The sequence below is a fragment of the Nanorana parkeri genome, unplaced genomic scaffold (genome assembly GCF_000935625.1).
Source record: "Nanorana parkeri isolate BGI_ZX_2015 unplaced genomic scaffold, ASM93562v1 scaffold276, whole genome shotgun sequence".
Taxonomy (NCBI): Eukaryota; Metazoa; Chordata; class Amphibia; order Anura; family Dicroglossidae; genus Nanorana; species Nanorana parkeri.
In genome coordinates this window covers 1,133,562-1,156,081 of record NW_017306544.1, presented here as the reverse complement: position 1 = coordinate 1,156,081, position 22,520 = coordinate 1,133,562, and the positions used below count along the sequence as shown (strand labels likewise).

The window sequence follows — 22,520 nt, the reverse complement described above, 5'->3', positions numbered from 1 at the left end:
GATTAGAGCTGTGAGAATAGTTTGCGCAGACTGTCAGTGGACATGACAAGCTCACACAGTGCAGGTGTTTTTTTTTTTACAATCCTAAGTAACATTTAAATACTAGTGTCTCGTTTTGCATTTTGCAAAAAAGTAGAAAAGCCTTGCATGACATGAGGGATTCTAAAATATCTGGTAGACATACTCATATTTGAATTCATTAATTTGGATCAAAGAGGGACAGTTAAATATTAAGTCACCTTACAATTAAAGAAACAGTGGTGATGCAACTGGCATGAATGTCTTCAGGCACTGAGGTTTTACATATAAAAGTAAACAGGACCTTACATGTTTGAAATATATACAGTATATTCTCCCAACACCTGTTTGAGATTCCACTCATCATCTAAAAATATAGTATTAACCTGATTGCCTTAACACCAAAAAGATCATAGAACACGGAAGAACAAACAGCTTCTGAATTTAGGAGCCATCCTGTCCAATAAGTTGCAAATGTATTTTTAAAAAATGTGCTGATAACAATAAAAAAGAGCAAAATATTATGCACAGGCTTTGATCACAAACAAGATACTGAGTTTTGCATAGCAATATTGCAGAACATGTACGGTACTTGTAAAATAGATGTAAAATATTTAAAATAATTTGTCGGCACTGTATTAAAAAATTAAATAAAATTCCAGTTAACCTAGTTACAACAACCAAAACATCTACTGCCAGGAGATTGTGGACATAGTTCAGAGGACTTAGAGCAAGAAAAGACTTGGCTTGGATGCCACATTTTCCCAGGGCTTAACATGCCACATAGTCCATACTGTATCTCCATATTGGTTTAAATCCCTAGATACAAGGGTTCCATTTGAAAGAGCCGTGTGTGATCACTTGTAGCAAAAATAGTGCAACTCTCTATGGCACACAGCCCATGTCAGCAAGTAACGGGTCCTATCCACATAATCTATACCCTGTATTGATACATGCTTTTTAAAAGTTACACATAGCTCAGAATACTTTAATTCCGACCCATGGTGCCTAATTTCTCAGCCAGTCGTGTCACAAATTGTCAGGGGTGCCACATCCTACCTCTTTCCCTACCAGTGCTGATCTCCTTTACTGTACCATTAGCCAGTGCACTCAATGTAAAGGCAGATACTCAATGTCACTTCCAGACTCCGGCTTCGACTGTCAATCCAGACAAATACATCCATAATTGGGAAGCTTCTCATAAAACATAACATCTTCTACACTTTTAAAGGGGTAAACTTGCACCTCGTTCACTTTTCATATATAGTATGCTAAGAAGCACTGATGAAATTATAGCTGAATACTATAAAGAATCCAATTAGAGGAAGGAAGTGTTTCGTAAATGGCATTTAATGCTGACCCACTATGTTAAAGTGTTACCCGAATATAACATTCCATAAACAAAAAATGTTTTATTCTTGGACAAAGTTAGATTTTTGAGATTTGTGTAAACACATTCACCTCTACTTTTTTATTGAGAGAGAGGACATTGAGCATGTTCATATTTTACAAATTAGACTTCATGTAGGACCACTAACAAGTGCCAGAATATTTAGAATACAGCATTATATACAATTCAGGAACAAAATACAAAACTGTGGACCAAAGCAGTTTGGAAAATCTGAATTAATTGTTAAAAAAAATCAGTGTCCGAAACCTGTCAAAAAACACATTGAGCTTCCCATAAAAACACTAGTAGTGCTGAATTCATACTGACTCTCTGGCTTTAATAGTTTCTAATTCTCAGACATAAAATAAGTGTGCTGTCAGTGACATCATAGGGAGTTGAGCACTTAAACTCTTCATCTTTATACTTGATACTCTTCATCTTTATGCTAGTTTCCTTTAAAAAATATAGATTTACATATATATATATATATTTAATACTGGAATAGATACTTGCCAAACCTGAAAACGCAGAACAGGGTTCTGGCTCCATTTAATTGCAGGTTCTGTGACCAAAAGCTTACTTTGGTTACACGATCTTTGCTGGAGGGGAGTTTTAACCATTCTGAACCTTGATCTTCCTATTCAATAGAGATAAAACAGTAATTCCTCAAAGAAAGATATTCTATATCATCCACCTGTCTTTATCCATCCCAGAAAGATAATTCAATGACTTTAAGTTAGCATTTAGGTATGATATAGTGTAAAGAAGACAAGTAGAAACCATATACATTTTATCAACTTCAATTTACTTAATAGAATCTTTTAACAGGATTTTTGGTATTTCCGGTAAAGCGCTGCACAAACTGCTGCTATATGAATCCTGTAGAAGAAGAAGAATAATAATATTTGGAAACATTTTCAATTTTTCCCAAATAGAGCTAGAGCTAAATAAAGGGTTAATATATTAGTGCATACCATACCTTTATTAATTATCTGGTTTCAGATAGTTATAGGGGGCCATTTCTAAAGGTAAATAGTCTGCTCACATTGCTGTTCACTTTTCAAGGGAATTTGGACTTTACAGGGAAAGTTTATCTTAGCTTAGTTAATGAGGTGAAGTTACTTGCATCATGCAATCATGTGCAATATAAATACTTGTTTTTTATTTAATTTTTTATTTTTATTTTACCTATGATTGAGTATTCTTTGCAAAGTGAATTTTTGCTACATTAGCTAAGGTAAGGGAAAATTCCCTTGGAAAGAGCAAATTCCCTTGCAAAGTAAACAGCCTGTTTGCCTTTAGTAAACCAACCCTATGGCATCAGTCCCTCCTGTAGGACTAAATGTACTTCCTGAGAGCATGTTGCAGTATAGAAAGCAACATTCAAAGCTGCTTCTACTGAACCAACACTGAATCAAACAGATATAGGAAACAGCATGACCTGTCATTGTGATTTTTCCCACTTACACTTACCATTTAAGTGTCCAGCACTGACGTTTTTGACAAACTAATGATTACAATCACAAGTTCAGTAGCATGGAGAAACTGCAATGTAATGATATACGCCTGCTGAACATTGCAGAAAATGTTTATTTCAATGGGCTTTTTGCTTAGTGTCCTAGCATTGTTTTACAGTGCAGGCCACTAATGAGATCTCTTGAGGCTTCAGTGACGGATGCCACATGCAGAAAGGGAAGTCCGTGTGCATGACTTCTTGTTACAAAGGAGGAAAATAGCCATATGGAGGGAAAACAATTAATTCGAGATAAAGCCAGGAGTACTTTCAAATTTCAAACTTGGCTTGTATCAAAGATATTGCTGTTATATTAAAAATGTAAACGGAGTCTTAAGTAGCAGTACCCTCTGTTCTGTTGCTATATAAAAGTTTCTTCCAAGAAGCAATCTGAATTCCAGGGAGCTGGGTTATCAACTCAGCTGTTAGAGGGATTTACTATGCTGTCAAAATTCACATATTAAAGCAAATAGCCATAATTATATGTGTTGAAGTGAAGTGTTTTTAGCCAGAAAAACCAACCACTAAAAGAACATATAAAGTATTTATTTTTACCATGGGAGGACCCAGTGTAATCACACTCGCCTGTCAGTTGTGAATTGCTTTTATTTCACTGCAGCTTTTTTTTCACAAAAAAAAAAAAGAAAGAAACTAGCTCCTTAAAAACTCAGTTAATCAAAAAAAAGGTATCATCTGTATCTAGCCATTTCTGCTTCTTTTTTCTCTCCTTTTGACAAATTGTAGCTTATTATCTCTTGCTATTTCAGTACAAAGGAATTGCCTTTGGAAATTGCTTCTAAGCAGCCATTAGCCTTTAGTGGCAATGTTAAAACAGCAGTTGAGCCTTTTCAGTTCAAATTATACTTATTTTAATAAGTTAAAATGGTAAAATGCCAAATAGAGATTAATGTTCTGACGAATGCTAATCATCAGCATGTAGGCAAAATAAAAAGCAGCTGATGTCCTTTAGAAATGAAGGAAAATCCTTATTATTCTATGTGATTCTGCTTTATATAGGATGAACTGAATGGTAAACAAAACCATTAATGTGTTAACAAAAAAATGGAAATCTTAATATGTAATTCAGGTGTGTCAAAGAGTATTAGAGCAAGCATGTCTGTAATATTAGATATATAAAATAATGGATCACATCAGATCTCTTGGTAGAATTTACTGTGAAGGTTCAATGACTTAAATCTATGCTAATTTAAAAAGAAAAAAAGCTAAAGTGCTGTCAGACCCATTGCCTATTGCAGGAGAGGTTTTAAGTCTCCGCATAGAGAGGTCTGGATGGTTGTCACTTGTGTCTTGGGTTTGGGTGGGATGGTGTATCCATGTTTTTAAAAATATTTTTATCATGTTTGTCTTGCTTTTCTCTGTGGTATGCCTCCTTTTCAAAAGCCTTTCTACGTTCCAAAAACATACTGGTAGTTTAGCTGACTTCCACCACACGTGGCTGCATAAAACGTATCCAGTACTTGTGTAAATATCCTGGGGACAGTAGTTTGTGAATTCCATCGGGGCAAGGAGTTTCATTGATTTAAAAAAAGAAAAAGTACTCTTTCTAGCAGATCAGAATACACCGATCATAATGAAATAAAAGCCGTACATAAACAATCAATGTTGCGCTAGTAAGAAGGTCAGGAGACCTGACAATAGAGATAACATCATTGGAAGTTTGGCCAACGCACATGCTCATGCATTGTTTATTTTACAATAGTCATGCACTCATAGCCATTGTAAAATAAAGCCTGTGCCACAAAACTGAAGGATATTGGGCAGAAAATGAGAAAGCAAAATATTAATGCAGGTCTGTTAAATTTATTTTGGCAAACCAACAATAATGGGGCAACAGGTTTGTAGGGTCAGAAAGTATCCCTCACCAGGGCTACAAATAATAGAAAAGGCAATAAAAGCAGATAAAATAACTTACGGTAACTATTGTAATACAGAAACAAATGTAAGGAGTTAAAGTGACATTAAACCCTCAGATTTTTTAACAAAGTCACACACTCCAATATTTCTTTGAACTGCCTTTCACTGTAGCCTCATTTCAATTAGCTTATGCAATGTCACAACCGTATTGCCATCCAGTGCTGCACTAATTTTTCACTAAGATTTTGTGGTGATGATGGAAGATTTGGACAACTGTGTAAAGTTTTTCACAGCACATCCCAAAGATTCTCAGTGGGGATAAGGTCTGGACGTTGTGGGGGCCAATCCATGTGTGAAAATGATGTGTCATTTTCCCTGAACCACTCTGTCACAATTTGAGCCCGATGAATCCTGGCATTGTCATCTTGGAATAGGCCCAATGAGCCATCAGGGGAAAAAAATCAATTGATGGAAAAACCTGGTCATTCAGTATATTCAGGTAGACAGCTGACCTCATTTTTGGGCATACAACATTGCTGAACCTAGACCTGACCAACTGAAGCAAACCTTTAGCAAAATGCAGGTGGTGACTTTTTTTTTTTTTGGCCAAGCAGTATATTACACATTGAGTATAATCTACTTATTTCGGGGGAAGTGATTGAAAGTGTAAATATCAATTAGTTTCATGCAGGTTTTATATTTTTCTTCTGTGCTTTATTTGCCAAAGTACTATTGTGAGGGCTACCTCTTTTCACAGAAACTACCCACTGAGCTCCCCCTACACCTGTTATAACACACGTCCAATATGGCATTTGGTGCTCTGGTCTACATTAATGTTCCTCATTAAATGTAACTTCCAGGAACACAGAGTTAAAATCCAGTAAAGATGTATTTATTTCCTCAATACTTCTCCCTCTGAAAAAAAAGTGAGCAATATCAAACAGAAGAGATGTGGAGCACAAGCTTCATTTGTACCAGAGTTGATTTCTTACAAGGGGGTAAAGAAGGTAAAGAAGTGACTTCCTTAGAAAGGAGTAAAGTATAACTAAAGTCAAAAACTAATTTTTTCCATTTTGTGCAGGGAATGTTGAAAGCTCCTGTTAGTTTCTTCCATCTGTATCTAATTAAGGAGATTTGCTTTTACTTTCTGTCCGGTAAAGACAAAATGAAGAAAAATCTCTCCAATAAAATGGAAATCCCCTCTAAAAGTATGTTAACAACATCAGCCACATGGCTGCTGGTATGCGTGTCAACGGACATTGACGGTGTGCACAGGTATATGCAAAGAACTACACAAAGCAGAAGTGGGTGGTTGGCTCATTTTGCCATATTTGCCTTGGGTGAGCTACGGTACGGTGGACCCGTACTACTTTACTACTTTAACATGTAACACACAAGAGGATAATTTATACTCTATATACAGTAGATTCAGTCTAGTGCATAATTCTATGCCTAAAATTGTGGGGCTTACAACTTTCACATTCAGCTGCACATACAGTCGATGATTAAGGGGACACTCAAAGAAACCAAAACATACTCTGTGCTTGGCATATGCACTGTTTCCTCCAGGGACCACCCCAGGTTGCTACCCTACAACCCTCTCCCCCAACTTCAATTTTGTCTAACGCAATAATAGGTCTTCTCATATGCTTGGAAGACCCTTGCAATTGCACACATCTTTATACCTAAATAATTAAATTGATAGGCCTTGTAAATGTAATTTATATTTTTGGAAATCTGTGGTCATATACTTGAAAACATGTCTCGCAGCTGCAAAGAGTTAGTGGTCCCTTAAGAATGCAATCTGTATTAAACTCTCAAACTTTTTTCAATAATGAATCCAGATCAAACAAACTTTACATTTTTGCCCAAACAATAATCATATTTCAGTACCGTGGCTTCTAAGTCTGTCAGCTGCACTTCCATGAACTTCCTGTCTGTCCAGCACTAGATCACAAAGGACAGTGCAGAATCCAGCAACTGTTCATCTACTAGCACTCTAAAAGAGGAAGTCAGGGACCAGTGCTTAGGGGAGCAGCTGATTCTGCAGGAAACCACACATTTTAAACATAAAGAAGCAGCATTGTAAGTGATTTCATCAGCATTTCAAATTGCTTCAAATCCTTTTGACTTTAAAATCTCTTTAAAGCCAGCATCTAATTTTTTTTATCTTATTCACTTGATTTCCATTGGAAAAAAACCCTATATACGCTCTAGTCAGATTCCCCTAAAAAGTTAACGCATGACTCTCTCTCCACCTCATGCAAAAGCACCATCACTGTTAAGTGGGAGGAAGGCAGTGAGTCACATGATCCTAAAATCCACAAGAACTGGTTGTTTCTTTTTACTCCCAGCACAAGGAGAATTAAATAAAGATGAGCATGTGAAGGAAGGAGGCCAGTAATGAAACTGATTCTGGTATTTGTCTGCAACTATTTTATTTTTAAGTATGTTCTTACTAAGGACTGTTTCTATTTTCCCAATGACACCAGTTAGATTTAAATTTAAAAAGCAGGTCTGAATATAACTGGTGGACATGCTGATACATCCTTACTTGTCATACACTGTGAATAACATAAGGTACCCTACATATGGCTTTCTTGCATTCTACTACTGTTCTGAAAAGGTTAAAGAAAATAGTGCTCTAAAGCATGTTATTAACCAGCACAATATTTTTTTTCTACTGGGTTACATTAAACGGATTCATCTCCCCGTAGGAGGTTATTATACAAAATCCTATCCTAGAAATTACTGTTTATTTAGCAATTTAGTACATAGTAATTTTGTTCAATTCCCTTAAGAATGTAGCAGTCTTTTCTCTATATTTGCAGGTTATGAATTTCCCACAGGAATCAATGCAAACCGATATGGCTACATGTCACAGTAGACTTACATTGCCGCACAGACTTTCACAATGCCATGCAAGGAAATAACTTACCAAGTTTAATATGCACGGAATATATATTTGCAAACAGCAGCTAGCTTCTCTTCATAAGGAAGTACAGGGAATAAAATAAGTATTGCCTTCCTAATTTACTTTACGCGTGCTGTGAATATGAAGGGAAGACAGGCCCCTAAGGTATTGGCGATTCCACACTGATATAGGAATGTGACATACAATAATGTACTGTAAGTGCTAAGAATACATAGAGGTACTAAAATGAAATAAGATAATCAGTGCAAACAGATATTTCCAAGATACAATCAAATGTAAAACTAGCGTCCTCCCGCCACCCTAGGCTCAGTATACCGTGAGCTGTAGCTCGTGTTATACTGAGACGCCGCAGTATACCGCAAGCGGCTGCTCGCGGTATACTGAGATGCCGCAGCTGAAGCGGATCCCGACAATTGTGCCGGGATCCGCCCAGCTGTGTGACTGACAGCTGGCTCTGCCTATCTAGAGGCAGAGGCAGCTGTACCCGCCCCCTCCCCCGTCCGTTCCGCCAGTCAGCGCTGGTGGATCGGAGCGGGGAGGGGGGAATCCAGCCCCTCCCCTGTCACGGCAGAGAGCCGTGACAGGATCGAGAGGTGAGCGAACACCGGTATGTGTTCGCTCACCTCCCGATCTACTGAGCCGACCCGTGACAGTCTCATTGTCACAGGTTGGCTAGAACTATGAGGTGAGTGAAAATCCCCCCCCCCCAATAGTTCTCCTTTAAATAATGTAACTCCATGTTGTAGAGCAGTGTTTCTTAACATTAACACTCCTTCATAACTACATATGGTAAAAGACCCACTCCAGCCAAAACCTTTTCTTTTAGCTTTAGATAGTGTTGGAAAGGGTTAGAACTTTTGTTAGATTTTTTTAAGCATAGTCTGTGACTGTTTTGGGAAATTTTCCATTTACTCCTTTCCTAAAGACAGGGTTTTTGATTGAAAAAGAGTTAGAACATCTATATGTCGACGTAGTCGCACTTCTGTCTAGCAGCACTCAGGGTCCCCAGTTCAAATCCTGGTTAGGACACTATTTGCATGGACTTTGCACGTTATCCCTGTGCTTGTGTGGGTTTCCTCCTACACTCCAAAGACATGCTGGTAAGTTAATGGGCCCTTGTATGTATGCATGTAAGATAGGGATCTCAGATTGTAAGCTCCTTAAGGGCAGAGACTGATGTGAATGTGCAACTATGTAAATTATATATATAATCATTATTATTTCTTTTATATTCTGACGACGGCCACTGTAAAAAAAAAAAAAAACCCCAAAAAACAGAAAGGGCACCTCCCTGAAATGAGACGGGAACCTCCCTGAAATAAGGTTTTGCAGGTTGGGATGTCTGGTAAAGTGTTGCATATACTGTTGGCGCTATAAAAAATACTTGAAATAAATAACAATAATAAATGTTTTTTGCTGGGACCGAATGTGAAGAAAAATTTCTCCAGTCGAGTCACCCACAAACTTAATTATATGATCAAGGAAAGTATCAGTGTATTCAATTTAAAGTGGGCCTTTACCCCCTTTCACTAAAAATCACACCAACATGCAGCTCTGCATGCTGATTTAAAATCATATTACATTCATTAGTTACACAAACATGGTTTTCATTTACTTACAAATAAAGTTAATCTACTTCCTGGTCCATTTCTGTCACAAATGATGAAATGTGTCAAAGTGTTGCATCCTGGGAGGGTTATATCAGCAAAGCATTGGTGGGAAATCTCATCTCAGGCAAAGGCACTTTCCTCCCCTGAGATGATGTGCATGGTCACATGTCCTAGTCATATGTGCCAGATTTTCAGGAAGTAAATGGAGATTTAGTAATCTACCCTTAGTTAACATAGCCACTGCCATAAGAACGGTAAAGAAAAGAGAAATAAGGTATGCAAAGAATATGTTTGTAGATTGTCATTACTAAGCATTTCTAAAGCTGTGTTTGTTGTTATTTTAAAGATATGGGTAAAGGTCCGCTTTAAGTAACTTCCCACACATTCAAAGGCTCTTTTAAAGGCTGGATGAGTGGCAAAGTTTGTAATCAGGGAACAGTTCTGAAGGGCAATCCAGTATTGGGTCAAACATCAGTGCATTATTCTTGCTTTCTCCACCCTCTGTTAAAAATAGTGTGGCAGAGTTAGTCCTCATTGATGCTGTAGCCCCCCCGAATTTGCATCCTAAATTTGCAGTCCCAGTGTTAGCTTGTCCTCACTGGTGGGAGGCACGTGCAATTTTGGTGAAGACAGACACACACATGCAGAAAAAGTTATATGGGAGAAATGTTTCCAATTTAAACTGTTTCCCATCAAAGTATAAGGAATGTACATACTACTGTGTCTTTTTGTCTGTCCCACACACTTCTCAAACTGTCTTTATCAATCACACTTCCTCTCTCAATTCATCTTTCCTACCTGCCTTTGCTAACTGGTCCTCTGTTGATCTTTTTCCTAGGTGTACTTTGACAATTACTCCTCTGCTTTGATCCCATGCCTCTATGTTTTCAACCTTCATGCCTCCTCTATTCTCAGTGCTTGCTTCATAGTTTGACAAAATATTGTTAAATCACTTCAGCTCTTGTACCTGTATAGCCCTTATGTACTAAAGCAGTTTTTACATTACTATTGCTATTGCTTGTTATTTTTGATCATAGGAAAAAATGAGTATTTAAACCTTGAAGTGCAGGGGTAGGCCCACTGTGAGGGTTAGTAAAAAATTTTAACGAGAGTTATTCTTTAAGGAACATTCTTACATTTGCTGGTATTAAGGTAATAGGAATGTTACCTTACAAGTGCATTTTATTCATATCTGCCTATCCTTTTATAAGGAAGAGTGTCGTTTTCTAAGAAACCACAGCCCTGAAATTAAGTATGCTACCTTTATTAAGAATCTACATCACTTCACACATTTCTACCTCACTGCATATCTGCTAGCAAAGCAAACTAGAAATAGTACAACAGAGAGAATGCAATGTGGACAGACTTTTAAGGATTATTAACCAATGCCAAGCCAACTTAGAGCAAATGACTGCATTTTTTTACAAGGTTAACATACAGCCAAGGGTACTATAAATTTGGGCAATGTGTTTACCAGACTAAATAGTACCTGTGGAACAGTCACTGCAATAGTTTACTAATCTGTCATTGTGCACACTCAGGTTTCTTTGCCTTTAATGACCTATCACTAACTGGAGCCTGGGGAGTTCAAGATGCATGCCAGCATTCTGCCGGCTTTGGGTAATTCATTTATTTTATTGCCTTGCTTGTATTTTCCTTTTTGGGACTAAAAACTAAATCGAGTGATTTGTCCTGGGGAAAAACAGACTATTTTTCATTGGTTCCCACAATGTCTGGAGCATCTGCGAAAAAAAAAATTACAGTATGATTTGTACTAAATAAAAAAGGGTGAAGAGATGAAGGGATGTGCCACTGCTAAAGCAATGAACCTGAGCACCTAAGTGGTTGCTAAGGGCAACTAAAATATGTCTTCCTTCAAATATCTTTAACCACTTGAAGACCAGGTGTTTAGACCCCCTTCCTGGCCAGGCCATTTTTCAGTATTCAGCGCTGCAGTACTTTGACTGACAGTTATTCCGTCATGCAACGCTGTAATTAAATGAATTTTATGCAATTTTTTGGGGACAGATAGAGCTTTCTTATGGTGGTATTTAATCACCACTGGGGGGGGGGGGGTTTTTTTTAATATATTCAGGAGAAATTATTGAAAATTTTGGAAAAAAAAAGTTACATTACATTTACATTATGTTATAAAACAACTAATATTACCCACTTTTTTGGTAAAATATAAAAGACGGGGTCACATCGGGTAAATAGACACCAAACATGTCAAGCTTAACTACTTGCCGTCCGCCTGTAGTATATCGCTTGTATATTAACGGGCATCGCTGCCTGTTTTCAAACAACGGGCATTTCCCGCGAGCGGGCGGAAGTAACAGGACGTGTATACATGCCCAGTTACATCCAAGAAGCTCCCGGCCGCAGAGATACCAAGGTGTCATATTTGGTACAAGTACAAGTACAGATATTTTTCTAGCTCCAAGACTAGACTAGAGAAAAACTCAAAAGCTAGGAGGCAGCTGTCATTGTTAAGGAGCATTGCCTATGGGATTTGTGCATCTCTGTTTTAATGTATGATTTGTTTTGGCCAAAATGTTGGCAGCCCTGGATTTCTGTCAGATAATGCACCACTTTGCGCAGAAAATTGTTGCAATTCCAAATGTTTAGGCATTCTTATGTTTATTCCTTTTGTTTGTATTGGTATGACACAAAAAAGTGGAGAAAAAAAGCCAAATCTGACACATTCCACACAAAACTCCAAAAATGGACTGGACAAAATTACTGGCACCCTCAATTAATATTTGGTAGCACAGCCCTTAGAAAAAATAACTGAAATCCATTGCTTCCTGTAACCATCAATGAGTTTCTTACACCTCTCTACAGGAATTTTGGGCCACTCTTCTTTCGCCAATTGCACAGATTGGAAGGGTTCCTTTTCCCAACTGCTGTTTTGAGATCTCTCCACAGGTGCTCAATGGGATTTAGATCTGGACTCATTTCTGCCCAGTCCAGTACTCCTCAGCGCTTTGTCTGAAACCATTTCCGGGTGCTTTTTGATGTGTCCTCTGGGTCTTTGTCCTGCTGTAGGACCCATGACCTCTGACGGAGACCCAACTTTCTGACACTGGGCCCTGTCCACAGCACATTCTCCCAAAAGGATTTTGGCTTCTTCAGGTAAGTTTTGGCAAACTCCAATCTGGCTTTTTTAAGTTTCTGTGCAAGCAATGGGGTCCTCCTGGGTCTCTTACCATAGCGTACCTTTTCATTCAGATGGCGACATATAGTGCTGACACAGTTGTACCCTGTGCATGAAGGTCAGCTTAAATTTGTGTGGAAGTTGATCGAGGGTCTTTATCCACCATTCAAACAATCCTTCATTGCAATCTTTGATCAATTGTTCTGTTTAGTCCATGCCCATGGAGATTAGCTACAGTGCCATGGGCTGTAAACTTCTTGACAATGTTGCGCACAGTGGACACATGAACATTCAGATCTCTGGAGATGGACTTGTAACCTTGAGATTGCTCATGCTTTTCCACAAAAACTTGGAATGCAATTATTTCTTACAATTGGGAAAAGGTGGCAATAATTTTGTCCAGTCCATTTCTGGAGTTTTGCGTGGAATGTGTCAGATTTGGCTTTTTTTCCCTCCACTTCTTTGTGTCATACCAATACAAACAAAAGAAATAAACATGAGAATACCTAAACATTTGAAATTGCACCAATTTTATGCACAAAGTGGTGCATTATCGGACAGAAATGCAGGGGTGCCAATGTTTTTGGCCATGACTGTATGTATATGCAGTATATATATAAAGGTACAGTATATATATAAAGGAATGCACCAATACTATTTTTCCAGAACAAGTACAAGTACCAATACTGGACCTCACAGATACCAATTACTGATACATTTTTACATTTTTGTTTAGTGTCATGTGACAGTTTTTCTAAAACAATACAGACTAATGATTTCCGGACAGTTTGGGAGCGCCAGGGCCCAGTCGCAACTGCAACCCCTGCAACCCTGGTAGTTCTTGTGAATATGCCAAGTATTGGCACTGATATCTGAAATGGTATCTGTGCATCCCTAGTAAAAATGTATTTATGGGGCTATTTTTTAATATACTGTTTTGGGCAGGAAATTGACCTTACTCTAAAGAATCACATCATAAGCTGGTTTCTTCAAATCAGAGGTGTGGGCAGCATAGCAGAGTATGAAAAATACTTGCAATATCATACGTGCAGTCTTGCTCTCCTGCAATTTACATGAGGGCAGCATTTTCCATTGGCTTCCATGCTGAGAAAATATGGCAATCACATGCCTCATAGACAATTTTCATGCAAGGGTTTTTTAAAAATCTTAAACACTTTTGACATGAAAAAGCTGCTGCATGAACTATCCAGCCCTCAAAGTGAATTTAAAAGTTTTAAAAACAAATGTACTGCCTAGGAACAGATGTCACATGATCTTCCAGAAAGATGAAAAAGACATACTTTTATTTCTACCAAAAATGTAAAAATATCACATATTAAAAAGAGTTTGCACTCTCCACTCCCCTTCATCCAAGTAACTGCCTTAGTCCAGGACCTCTCCTGCCCATCCCCCTTTTCCTAGCTTTTCCCGTGTTTTTGACCACACATTACAGGTTGCAGTTTGTTCACAAACAATATTTTCATTCGGATTAGTTGTCTACCACTGTGTACATAGTTTGCTTAACGATTGACACCTGCTGTGCTTTATATCTCTGCATACGATTATTTTTTTCTTGTCTCAAACATTGCTTTACCCCTGGAAACTTTAGTAAAAAGTACATGCTTAAAAAAAAGAGTTTGCAAACATGCAAAGATGCAGCAACACAAATATTGATATCTGGTTATAAATATAGCAAGCAAGTATTGATACCCAATTTAAACTACTCTGAGAAACACATGAATACATGGCCACAAACATACAAATAAGCTGGACATGTATATATTGTCACTAAAAAGAAACATCCATGATCATGAAGAAAATATATTCATATCAGTTATATGCAGCCAGTACATTGCAATCCAGGTACAGTAGTCATAAGCTTCACACATGAAAAACAGTCTTCCCAATAGGGACCCATATAATAGGTTAACTTATATGATGGCTACATACTGTATATATAATGAAAAACTGTAGAGTATATATAAAAGTAACGTGTAATTCCAGGCTGCATCAAATAGCCCTCTCATATCTCATGAACCAGTATAACTTTATAGCAATATAAAGTGAAATGTTTTCAAAGGGAGCTAGCTCAGGTGCTATATCTGCCATCAATATCAGACTAGAGTCTAAAGCTAGCTAAGACACAGCTGGTATATACTTTATAGTACTAGTATATTGGATCATAATCCTAGAACTGAAGTATAGATGCTAGATGACTTCATACAAGAAGTACAAGTCTATATAGAGTGGCTTCATTGCAGTGTCCATATAGTGGTAGGCAACTTTCATATAGTATCCAAACTTCACATAATGGATCCACCATAAATTGGAGCAATCTTACCCACTCTCTGGGGGTGATTTACTAACCTAAACACACGCACGCACCAGGTGCGTGTGATTGTTACACAGCAAAGCGTATTTATCAAGCAAAAAGTCTCTATAAGCATATTTCCACTAATGCCATATATGGAAAAATCATGCACGTGATGCATATATAATGCTGCTTCACAGTTTAGACAAAAATGGTTAGCTCATGCATTTACATTCCTGCATTCATCAACGCAAGCAACACAATGTAGAGCTAATTTACACAACATCACCTTGCAATTCAGGGCAGGGCTTTGCACAACACACCTGCTGGTTGTTTACACACTACAAAAGTGTTTCGATTCCACCCATAGATCATGCTGGGAGGGAACACACTACAGAGGTGTATACATGTTCGTGGTGTGTTTATAAGGTTAGTAAATCAACCACTCTGCCTCAGAAGTATATTGCCATTTTGTACCACAACTTATTCAGAGAGGTATTGAGACTGGGAATCCATTAGATTGCCAAACAGCCACTGCACAGTCAAACCCACTCCATATAGTATACAGGGGTTTAATATCCACACCACAAAGAACAAGGCACCTAGCATGGTATCTAGAAGGACATCCTTGTATGTGGAATTTAATGGGCAGATCGATGGTATAAATACTACTTTTGCATCCATTAAAAAAGCCTACTAGTTTGTCTGAGCTGTGATCAAACAAGAGCTTTTATTTACAATGATTCCAGGCCTACACTTGCCTAAAAAAAAGTGGGACTGCATGAGAAAAACATTACACAGTAATCATTTGTGTGCTTGACTGCAGAATACTGTTAGAGCATCAATTCACCACTCAACAGAGTTAGTGTCAAAGGACCAGTTGAACCTATCTTCTCATCTCTCAGGTAACCACTGACACCAGTAGTATGTTTTCCTCTCTCTAATGGGAGCATTCTTAGCACTCACTACTAATCTAAAGGGACGCTATAGTTTTCACTGTCAGTGTTTCTTTTCTGGATGCTATCATTATTTTTTGTTTAGTTTGTGAATATTACTGAAATTAATTGTCGGGGAGAAGCACGTGTCAAGAAATGATCCCCTCTTGGTGACAAATACACACACACATATACACACACACACTAAGCTACCATGAGCAGTAGGGGGTTGCTAAGACCTCAACATTTTTAAAAGAGTTACTCAAGGGTAAAAAGCTTAGGATTCAAACCCATACTGTGTACCAACAATGACCCACATCTACAACACTATTGATACATGTGTCCAGTTGCCTGTACGCAAAGGCTCTTAGCGCTTTTCTCTACCATTCTGTTTTTACCACAGAGCATACCTGTGACGGACCCCGGTACTCAGGATGAGTATGTCCGCCGCTGTTTTCTTCCTTGCTCAGGAGATACTGCAACCCACTGATCTTTAGCTCCCACTTTCCCCAGTCACTAGTCGGGGCCGAGTGTAGGGTGAAACAAACTCTGATTTATTGAGAAACTGTGCAACCTTTTATACACAAAGTGATCAGATCAGATTATAATCCCATCACATCCACCCTGCCCTTCCTAGACATTGACTGCACACCTCAGCAGGGGTCCAGCTGCTAAAGAGCCCCAGACAGCCATAGCAGGAGTCTGGCCAGACGCAGGAGAATGTCATAGCTCCTTTGAGTACAAATAAAGCTAATGAGGGGTGGTGCTGACAGTCTTTTGATAAACAGGTTACACAGTATAACACACTTAAACATAACCCAACACCAATACACATATAACCCATAAACCGATGACCATGTCGTCACAATACATTACTTCATCAAACACTCAGTTGGTTTCTGGGATGTTTGTTTTGTTTAATGCTGATTGCTCCTAATCTTGTATGTGATGCCAACATATATACTTGATCATTTAGCGTAACATGAACATCTATAGTATTTTTTTTGTGACAAAACACAAAATATAAGTACTTGTCTCAGAGCTTTTATATTGTTTCCCTTTCTTTAGCAAAATTAGATTTAAAATATTGCTTGGATTTCTTCTGTGCATTTAATTTTTTTAAAAATATTTTTGTGCTGCTATATCCAGTAAACTCCATCTTCATGAAGATCAATGGCATTTATTCCTGATTATAAAAAAATGTGGGGTTTTGTTTCCCTCTTCAGCTCTACGGTATCTGATATTTTGCATCGGTTTGAGATGCTGTGATTAATGATCCTATATTTCTGACTTATTTAGCAAAGTCTCTTGGCTTCACAACCATAAATTACTATAGTCAAGCTGTAACCTTTACTATGGATTTAGCTGCTCTTAGCTATTTTTTGGAAGCCCTCATGAGTATTGCATTTAATGAGAGGAAGAAACTGTAAAATACCTTTCCTTGCTTTGGACATGCCACATCCATTGGATAAGTAATAACAGATTTATCACAACTATACAGCTATTGTGTAAATCTTGCTGTAATTGTACCACCTGCCCTATTTGGTTACTGTCACTGGAACTGGGTCATGTAAAAAGATCCATATACTCTATTAGTATGGGATATGACCACCAATAACTGATTATCACAATTACTTTGTGGTACAGATGTGTAGGTGATAAGCATATTAAATTAGCTGATGATTTTTCTTCTCTGTAAAAAAATGTCAGCAATTTTACAATATGGATGTTATTTAATGGTATATTTCCTCAGATGTGTTAGTAAGGCTATACATCAACAATCCTACATTCTCTGGTTACCTTAAACTGAATTCAGGGGATATGTAAAAATACCACTTGATCTAATTTTACATTCATTAGAAATGAGTAAATGCAGCTTTTCTATAATAATATATTTTAATGAAACAACATTCATTTTACAAAGGTTCCATATATAAAAAAGAAGACATACACAAAAACCCACATTAAATAGGCAAATTGTTAGTAGCAGTGGCTTAAAATAATTGTAACAAAATGGTTGTTGGTTGTTCCCTTTTGTGGGTAACGTTTCTCAGAAAACACTGTTTGGAAGACTTTTTTTAAATTCCATCAAGATTATAAATGGGGTCTTCCAGGCTTTCGTGATATCCGTCTTGCAGCTATTTAGGTATAAGTAAACAATTTAAACTAACTTTTCAAAGATTTTTCAGGTTTCTTGCTTAACGTTTACAAAACTCAGGAGTTAAATCGTAAAAATACATTCAAATACCCTATTGAATAACAAAAATATATCTTATTTGTGTATCACTCTGCTGTAGATCCTCAAATCAGCTCTAAATGTCTACTGACATTGTCCTTCCTTCTGAAGTGTCCCTACTTTTATTCGCTGTGGTCGCTGTGTGTGTGTTGTAAAGTAGTTACCACTCCAAGGTCACTCCTCTAATGGACTACAATGTCACGTTTAGTTTACTAATTTTGTATTAAGATTGTAGTACATCACAAGAATGAGCTTGGAGCAGTGACTACTTTACAAAACACATAAAGATCATGGGGAACAAAAGTAGCCACCCTCCAGATGAACTGACAGTGTCAGTACCAAATCAGAGATAATTTGAGGATGTACAGCTGAGTGATACACAAATAAGATACATTTTTATCAATAATTAAGGTACTTGAACACATTTTTAAGATTTAACTCCTGAGTTTAGTGTCACTTTAATAAAGCTCCAAATGGGTTCTTTTGAAGGGTATGCTCTATTGCTGCATAAATGATTTAGTACACTCAGACCTAAAAACATCTCACCTTTTTGACATGCCAACTATATATAAGTAAATGTAGATTTACATAGCACTAGAATATATAAATGAAACAATCCTGATATCAGTCTCCTTCAAGCCCCTGCACAATACAATTAGACTGAGAGGGTGTAGCAGCACTTTAAGACGTTTGCACCCTACTGCTTTGCATGGTAGTTTCAGTCAAAAACAGGAACATGCTTTTAGCAGAGGAAAATATATGTTGCCTCATTAGTGTGCTGCTACATTATCCAATCACATTACAGGCTAGGGTAGGTGTTGATGTATGTCTTATTCCAAAAAGTGTATGTATATCCAAAATATTTTTAAGCTTTGGACAGAGAGAGAGGCAGCATGGATTGAGAGGAAATCTCTACAGGGGACAGTTGTCTTAGGAACAGGTATACCCATTGGAGGATTTACAGCCAGGTTATAGTGAGACCATTATTCCTCATTTTCAAGGACTCCTTAATGACTGGTAGAGTACCAAGTGACTGGCGGAAAGCCACAGTAGTACCGATATTCAAAAAAGGGTCAAGATGCCAACCTGGGAACTACAGATCAGTCAGTCTAACATCAATAGTATGCAAACTGTTAGAGGGAATGATAAAGGACTACTTAGTAGAGTTTGTTCACGAAAATGGTATAATAAATTATAATCAGCATGGATTTAGGAAGGACCGTTCTTGTCAGACCAACCTACTAACATTCTACAAAGAGGTAAGTAGAGATCTGGATGGAGGGAGGCTGGTGGATGTGGTATATCTGGATTTTTTAAAATCGTTTGACACAGTACCACATAAACGCTTACTACAGAAGCTGAGGTCTATCGTCATAGAGGAAATGGTGAGTACATGGATAGAGAATTGGCTACAGGAACGTGTCGAGAGAGTATCGGCAAATGGCTCCTTTTCAGATTGGTCTAAGGTTGCGAGTGGCGTGCCTCAGAGTTCAGTGCTAGGCCCCATACTATTCAACCTGTTTATTAACAATATTGGGGAGGGCGTGAATAGCCATGTTTCCGTGTTTGCTGATGATACTAAAATCGGGAGGGTAATGGACTTAGAAACTCTAACATTACAGGAGGACCTGGTTAAAATAGGGGGGAGTGGGCAACTATTTGGCAGATGAGGTTTAATGTTGATAAATGTAAAGTAATGCACTGTGGGGTTAAAAATAGGCAAGCAGAATACACATTAATGGGAACTCCACTAGGGAAGTCAGAAATGGAAAAGGATCTGGGGGTCATTGTAGACCACAGATTGAATAATAGCTTGCAATGCTGCTGCAAACAAAGCGAGCAGAGTACTGTCTTGTATTAAAAAGGGAATGTACTGTAGAGACAAATCTATCATTTTGCCACTTTATAGATCGCTGGTTCGACCTCATCTGGAGTATGCGGTCCAGTTTTGGTCACCAATCCTCAGAAAGGATGTCCTTGAGCTGGAGAGAGTCCAGAGAAGGGCAACTAAACTAATTAAGGGGCTGGAGGACCAAAGCTATGAGACAAGGTTACTAAATTTAAACATGATCATGCTGGAAGTGAGATTAAGGGGGGACATGATTTTGATGTACAAGATGTTCAATGGGGATAGCAACATCTGCAATAAACTTTTTACGGTAAACTCCATAACAAAGACTGGAGGCCACCTTCTAAAGTTGGTGGAGAAAAGATTTAACCAAAAGGGGCATAGGGGCTTCATCTCAGTTAGAGCGATTAGGGTCTGGAACTCATTGCCACAAGCAGTGGTATCAGCTGAGAGTGTTGAATCATTCAAAAAGCATTTGGACAATTTCCTCAGAGACCGTAACATACAGGGGTACAGGTACCTGTAAAAAAACAAGATCACACATGGACTCATACACACACACACACTTACACATGCAGAATCCCATACATACACGCAATAGGTTGAACTTGATGGACCTGTGTCTTTATTCAACCTCTAATACTATGTAACTATGTGACTCCACCTCCCAAACTTTGCTCACATAACGTGTACCAGTATATAGGGGTGGAGGATAAGCTCATTCCTGCAGCTGACAGCTCAAATTTGTCAGTGGGCTCTTCCCAAACACCACCTACACGATGTCACTATATGACAAAGCTTCATGTCATTAGTCCTGATGGCGGCTGTGATTTGGGGATGAAGGAGTGTCAGATTAAGGAAGGGTGGTGGCAAATTAAAGGAGTTGGCCAGATAGTGCAAGGGGGAAATGTATGGTGAGAACAGTGCCTGCAGAGTGGAACAGCAGCTTGTCAGATTTTTACAGTATGCTACAGAAATGTTTCCCAACTCCAGCTTCAAAAGGTACACCCTATTAAAAGCAATATACATATACTGTTCACTGACACTGGGGCATATTTACCTCCCACTACCAGCGACACCCCAAGCCCCCACCCAACCTGAGAGCAGCCCACCTCAATTCAGAGATCTTAAATGAGAACTATGAGGTGAGTGCTTTTCACTCACCTCATAGTTCTAGCCGACCTGTGGCAATGAGACTGTCACATGTCGGCTCAGTAGATCAGCAAGTGAGCGAACACATACCGGCGTTCGCTCACCTCTCGATCCTGTCACAGCTGCCTGCCGTGACAGGGGAGGGGCTGGATTCCCCCTCCCCGCTCTGATCCACCAGCGCTGACTGGCGGACCGGATGGGGGAGGGGGCGTGTACAGCTGGCTCTGCCTCTAGATAGGAGCTGGGCGGATCCAGACATAATTGTCAGGATCGCTTCATCTGCGGCGTCTCAGTATACCGCGAGCTGTATCTCGCGGTATACGGAGCTTAGGGTGACGGGAGGACGCTAGTTTGTGTCCTCCCGTCACCCTAAGGAAAACTATGGGGAAAAGCCTTAACCCCATAGTTCTACTTTAACTATGCAGCCTGGCCTTAAAACACAGGGGGTCGCTCACTTGGCACAGCAGCCATTCAGAAAACTCCTGGTATTTTTATCAATAGATACAATGCAATGTAAGTATGCAAAATAATTTCAAAATGGAGTTTAGCTTTAAGGAGTATTTTGTGCAAGCAAGGACTGTGGCATATGGGTGCAATGTATACTGTGAATAGGTTCATATTTCATTTAATCTTTACTTTAGGTGCCAAAAGACCATGTTACGGCACTGTTCACAGCTAGAAACCCTTAAACAGTAAACATACAACAACCCTTTAGCCTACTCATTTTTTTTTACCAATTTGGTCAAATCACCAACAGATTCACTTTTTACAGGATTTACTCATTTGTCATTTGTCACCCTCCAGATTTTAATTTCTGTATGTTTCTCAGACTTTATGTAACTGATTTTCAAGCTAAGATGAACAATAACAAGCAAGGATAAAGAACAGTGCAGATCATTTGATTTTTTACCTACAGTACATACTTTTCTTGTATTTTACATAACTTTAGTTCTGTATTTTAACGTTTTGACCAGTCCATTTGGTTATGCTAAGCACAATAACTCAACAAAATAAGATAAACAATCCTGTTACATGCATGGATTTAATGTATGCCATTCTGCTATGCTGTTTGAGTACACTGAAGAAAGACTTATATATAAGAGATGTGGAAAAGCCCTAGTGAGTCATATAGTATACTGCCAGGCTACAATGCTTCCTACTCCTCTGCTGGCCCACACTATTAATTTTTCATAGGCATCCTGCATTAAAGGCTGGAGCTTTGCTTACCTTACACAACACGACAATGCTGGGTTGTGATTTTTCTGAGAAGTAATTTTAAGCGCTAGTGAACTGCCAATCGTGACGTGAACTGAAAACAAAGTGGGGGATATTTTACAGTTACTGCAGTGGCTGCTATTCTTTCCCATCTACAAGCAAAGCATGATTGCTCCTGGTATTCTGCTCTCAATTGCATATTTTTTTACATAACATATCACTAATGTATTTATAATTGCAAATAACATCAAGTATTTTGTACACCAGCCAAGGCTTTTATCACTGCAAAGTAAATGAATGATAAATGAGACCTTGCATAATGGG

At 38.4% G+C, this 22,520-nt stretch overlaps 1 protein-coding gene across 1 annotated transcript in view; it reads right to left on the bottom strand.

The window, feature by feature from the left end:
* The window catches only part of LOC108787646 (protein FAM19A2-like), a 316,341-nt gene extending 294,103 nt beyond the window's left edge, over positions 1-22,238 (bottom strand). The window contains exon 1 of the mRNA XM_018557250.1: positions 22,209-22,238. The gene's annotated coding sequence lies outside the window, so the exon portion shown is untranslated. The remainder of the gene's footprint in view (positions 1-22,208) is intronic.
* Between the last annotated feature and the right edge of the window lie 282 nt (positions 22,239-22,520).